This window comes from Lipophrys pholis (assembly GCF_963383615.2).
Source record: "Lipophrys pholis genome assembly, chromosome: 14".
Lineage (NCBI taxonomy): Eukaryota > Metazoa > Chordata > Actinopteri > Blenniiformes > Blenniidae > Lipophrys > Lipophrys pholis.
The window spans coordinates 5,302,788-5,308,787 of record NC_137633.1 but is presented as its reverse complement, the minus strand read 5'-3'; positions in this window follow the sequence as shown (position 1 = coordinate 5,308,787).

Below are 6,000 nucleotides of genomic sequence, written 5' to 3'. Positions count from 1 at the left end.
ACAGATGTCATTAATGAAAAAAAAAAATCCTGCAGTTGCCATGGTAACCGTTACTGTGACATCCTCGGCCACGCAGGTTCACGTATGACATCATCCCCTTTGATGTAACATCAAAAGCGTACAGCAAAGCTTTGATGTCACTAAACAGAGTCTGCAGCTTGGTTGCAGCAAGTTCTTCCAGACAGAGAAAAAGTTCGGACGAATCTAACAATGGATAAAACGAGACAAGCGACTTTGAAGAGACTGGAGACCGAAAGAAAGGAGAAACATGAGAGATTGTGGAAGGAGAAGCAGAGGAAGGAGGAAGAGAGAATAGAGACAGAAAAGGAGAGTCAGGAGAGAGTGCAGAAGGAAGCGGAGAGGAAGGAGATAGAGAGGAAGGAGTTTCAGGAGAGAAAGAGAATGGAGAAAGAGAGTGAGAGGCAAGAGAGAGAGAGGAAGAGACAGGAGGGAAAGAGGAATGAGGAAGAGAGGAAGGTGAGCGAATGGAAGGAGAGGGAACAGAGAGAGAGGAAGGAGGGAGATAGGAAGAAGAAAGAGAGGAAGGAGAAAGAGAGGAAGGAGATGGAGGAGAGAGAGTGGAAGGAACGAGAGAGGAATGAGAAGCATGATAAAGGGAGGAAAGAGTTGGAGGAGAAACAGGAGAGAGAGAGGAAGGAGAAAGAGAGGAAAATGCAGGAGAGAGAGTGGAAGGAGAGGCAGGAGAAAGTGAGGAAGGAAGGAGAGAGGAAGGAAAGAGAGAGGAAGGAAAAAGAGATGAAGGAGAGGCAAGAAAGAGAGTGGAAGAACAGAGAGAAGAAGGAGAAGCAGGAGAGAGAGAGGAAAGAGAGGGAGGAGAAACTGAAGAGAGAGAACAAAGAGAAAGAGATGAAGCAGAGGGAGGAGAAAATGTGGAAGGACAGAGAGAGAATGGAGGGAGAGAGGAAGAAGAAGCGGGATATAGAGTTGATGGAGAGAGAGAGACTGGCGAGACAAAAGGAGAGGCAGGAGAGAGAGAGGGTGGACAGAGAGAGGCAGAAGAAGCAGGAGAGAGAGAGGAAGGGGACAATTAGAAAACAGGGGCAGGAGAAAGAGAAAAAGGAGAAAGAGATAATGGAAAGAGAGAGGCAGGAGAGAGAGTGCAAAGAGAGGGAGAAACTGAAGAGAGAGAGGGAGAGGCAGGAGAAAGAGAGGAAGGAGAGGAAAGAGACAGAGGAGAGAGAGAGAAAGAAGAATGAGACGAAGTTCAGGGAGTCTAAGAAGGAAGCAAGGAAAGGGAATCAGGAGAGAGTGAGGAAGGAGAGGGAGGAGAAGCAGGAGAGAGTGATGAAAGACAAAGAGATGAAGGAAATTGTGTGGAAGGAAAGAGAGATAATGACGAGAGAGAGGAAGATGACACAGGATAGAGAGCAGAAGCAGAGGCAGGAAATAGAGAGAATGGAGAGGCAGAAGAGAGAGGCAATGGAGAGAGAGTGGCAGGAGAGACAGAGGAATGACAGAGAGAGGAAGGTGAAACAGGAGAAAGAGAGGAAAGAGAAGCAGGAGAAGCAGGAGAGAGAGAGAAAGGAGAAAGAGAAGAAGGAGAGAGAGTGGATGGAGAAAGATGTAATGGAGAGAGAGAGGAAGGTGGAGAAGGAGAGAGAGTGGAAGGAGAGGCAGGAGAGAGAGAGTAAGGAGAAAGAGTGTAAGGAGAGAGAGCAGAAAAAGAGAAATACAATAGAGATCAAGATGAAGGAGATGCAGGATAGAGAGCAGAAGGAGAGGCAGGATAGAAGGAGGAAAGAGAGGCAGGAGGTGGAGGTGAGGGAGAACGTGAAGCAGGAGAGAGAGAAAAAGGACAGAGAGAGGAATGAGAAGCAGGAGAGAGAGAGGAAAGAGAGGGAGGAGAAGCAGAAGAGAGAAAGGAATGAGGAAGAGAGGAAGAAGAGAGAGAGAACTGAGAGAAGGACGAAGGTAGAGCAGGAGAGAGAGCTAAAAGAGAAGCAGGAGAGAGAGAGGAAAGAGAAGCGGGAGAGAGAGTGGAAAGAGAGGCATGAGAGAGAGACGAAGGAGAGAAAGGAGAAAGAGAGGGGGGAGAGTGCGTGGAAGGAGGCAGCAAGGAAAGTGAAACAGCAGAGAGAGAGGGAGGAGCAGCAGGAGAGAGAGAGGAAGGACAGAGAGAGAATGGAGAGAAAGAGGAATGAGAGAGAGTAGAGTTAGAGGCAAGGCAGATTAATTTCCCGAGTACCATTCAAACAAGACAGTTCACAATGTTGTACAACGAAATGGAATGAACATAGAAAAGCTTTGCAGAGAAACAAAAGAAATACATGAAGCAAGCAATTAGGAATTTTAGGGGCCGTCCACACGAGAACACCGGTTCACGTGAACCTTGGCTGATCATTCACACAAGGCGGCGTTTTAGAAGATGTCCCAGAGTGGGGAAATCTAAAACCCCGGCTCGGTTGTGAGGTGTGGACAGCAAAGATAATCATCTGTTGAAAAACGATGATGTCATCACCTCTTCCACCCATGGCGGTCTGCGATGTCACCTCATCACCACAACAAAATGTGTGTGTGTGTGTGTGTGTGTGTGTGTGTGTGTGTGTGTGTGTGTGTGTGTGTGTGTGTGTGTGTGTGTGTGTGTGTGTGTGTGTGTGCGTGTGTGCGTGTGTGCGTGTGCGTGTGTGCGTGCGTGTGTGCGCGTGCCTGTGTGTGGGCGGGCGGCCACCAACCCCAGCGGCCACCCCGGCACTGCCACAGGCTGGCCACCTAGAGGGCTTTTCCACCAAAAAGAACCAGGAGCTAGTTCAGGGCCGGTTCCAGGGCCAGTTCTTGAATTTGAATTTGAATTTATTGTAAGGAAAGCCCCTTGAGATGCAACATCTCGTTTACAAGGGGAACCTAAGGAACACAGAACATAAAGACACAGAACATAAAACAGTTGACATGCAGTTTCACTGGTAGTCCGGATCCCCGGAGTGGCCAAAGAGAGAAAAATAAAAATAACCCGTGAATGAGCTTGGGCCTTATTAATCAACATTTGGGCATTTCAGACGCTTCCAGAAATTAAGTGTAAGCAACAGAAATTCACAATGTAATGCCCAAATGTTGAATAATAAGTCCCAAGCTCATTCACGGGTTATTCTTATTTTTCTCTCTTTGGCCACTCCGGGGATCCGGACTAAAACAAGACGGACGTGAAAAAACAACAATAGAGATACGAGGAGACGCATTGTTTTCTCGCCTTTTGGTCTGGATCCGAGGTTCAGGACAAACTAGATGGAGCAATCTGGACTAAACCGATGAATACAGTCCGTCTTCTCGTTCTTCTACGAGCGCTGTCAGCTCTAAATTGGTGAAATCATTGACGTATCCCGTTTTGGAGTGGCGCAATGACGTGGCTCTCACTTGGCTCCGTTAACGGTGAGGAAAAAAACGGTTCTTTTGCGGTGCTCATTTAAAGAACCGGCCCTGAACTAGCTCCTGGTTCTTTTTGGTGGAAAAGCCCCCCACCCCCACCCCCCACCCCCCCACGCATATCCCGGCTATTCCAACAACGCTGGCTGAGGGGATCCGATCTATGTCGGGTCCACACCAAATCAAATACCCCTTCCCAGCAAGCCCCCACGGTTGCATTTTTCATATTTGGCGTCCCCACCTGCAAATAGAAACTCCTCTCGTCAGAGAACCAAGCACGTCACGTTGTTTCGGGTACCTTCACCAACGATGGACCTTCAGAAAGACGAGGGCGTGTGTCTAAACGAGAAAATATGGCGAGACAAAAAAAAACACAACCCCTTTACCAAATAAAAACAAAACAAAACAAAACAGAAAATGACTTTTCTTTGAAGAAATAAAAATGGTGCGGCAGATACTGTCACTTAACAAGAAGGTTGCAACCTTCTGTTTGAGAATTTGCATGTTGTTCCTGTGCAGGTTTTCTACACTAGCGCTGGTTTCCTCCCACAGTCCCGAAAAATGAAAAAAATGTGTTCCTCTGGAGATGCTAAATGGGTCATTCGCGTTCATCATTTCTTCCTCCTGTCAAGTATATCAATGAAATTAATCCACTGGGTGTCAAGTCGCTCAGACTTGAAAGATGAGAACGTTAAAAAGGGTATAGGGCATGTATCATTACTGTTGTCTTCTAGTGTTTCAATCCCTTCACGTATAGGTTCTCGTCAGGTGCAAATATGCAAACAAGGCAATTGGAAACAAACGTAAAACAGACATAAGATACACAATACCATGACCAACACACAACCAACGTATGAACAAAACCAGTTATGGGGAGCTGTCAGAGCAAACCAGGAGTCGACCTTCAAGTTTGTTTATTTAAAGTTTTAAATTGATGTATTTATGTATTTATGTAAGACCCCCCCCCCCCCCCCCCCCCCCCCAAAAAAAAAGACATAAGAATTTCTAAAGCAGATACAAACTATTGAAAATAACAAAACCCAAAAGGTGACAGATGACAAAATAAGAGAAAATAAATATCGAACATAAACTTGAAAATAACTCCAGCGGTCTCTGCGGGAAAGAGAAGTTGGGAGCCGTAATGAAAAAGTGACTGTCGTGTAAACGAACTCCTCCAAGCCTGACGAAAGTTTCACAGTTACACTCGTTTTCTTTGTGGTGTAAACAAAGCCTACATTTAACGGCTGCAAACCGCTGTGTTCATCCTCGTTGGCTTACAGACAAGTGAGGTTGGGAACAATCACCTGCAGTGAGCGGTGACAGACTTGTAATATTGAAACACATTTCACCTAACTATAAGACGAAAGTCACTGTTCTTCATTCTGTGAAAGCTGCAGAGGGCCAGAAGGAGAAATGCTGAGTCGGCACTATAGCCGCGGGTTACACACCCTCAGGACAAAGTCATCGGAACGTGGACTGACTGCAGTCCTGACCGAAGTCCTGACCGAAGCAGATTTCTACTGTCTGTCGTTCCCTTTCCTGTGTTTCCCATGTTCGCCCGGAGCGAGGCAGGACAGTTTGCCTCAGTGTGTTCGCACTTGGCGGCTTTTCTATGATTAAAAATGAAGGTTCAAGCTGTGATGGGAATCGCGGTGACCACCAAACTAGCGGCGAGAGACCCCTTTTAACAGCATTTCTCACTTTGCTGCGGTTTGATTGAATACGGCATGAAACGAAGGCACCTCCACGGACTGAATAAAGGACGTAATGAGGCCCTGAGATCTTCATCGGCGTGTCCAACCGATGGATTCTTGGTGCTCCTCGTCGCTCTTTTACACATCCGATGAGTGACCGTGAGCTCCTACCCAGTAAAAACACATTTCTCCTCTGGACACGTTTGATCTGCCCAATCCTGATTTTGATACGACTGACCCGGTTTGGAGAAAGTCTTTTAAAGCTCCATGCGCTGTCCCCTCAGAGACCTTCTGTCCACCCATCGGTTAACATGGAGAGACACTCTTCTTCGACCTGATTTCTGACACTTTCGAGTCTCGGCTTGACCTCTGATGAGTCCAAATGTATCTGAAGGGTCGTGTGCTTATTAAGTGGAAGGATGTTAAATAAATTCTTGTTCAGTTTGACTACAGATATAGAAAAAGATGCAGTGTCTTTCCAAGTTTTATTTATATATCTTTTTAATTTCTGGTTGTGAATTAGGGAGCTTTGAGCCTTTTTGTAGATTGTTGGCTCCTGCTGTATTCTCGGATAAATGTCTTGTTCAGGAACTGGAATAAAAAACTTGGTGGTTTCAGTTTGGTTGCGGCTCAATAATGCCAACCAGGTCCTCCAGAAAACACATTGTTTTTACAGTTATCTCTTAACGTTACAACACAATTCAAACTGATTCTGTGTTTTAGGGTAGCATCAGGAAAATAAGTCATAGAAGTAGATGTTTTTTTAACCCCTGAAATGACATTGGTTTCAGAGTGAGCTCCAGTTTTGGTAAGAATCATAAAACGTCTCGAAGAAATCCTTCGTGGATGTGTTGCTCTGTTGCTATATTATTAAAAACTCAATCATAATGCTTTTACACCGAGTCTTCTTCTTCTTCTTCTTCTTCTT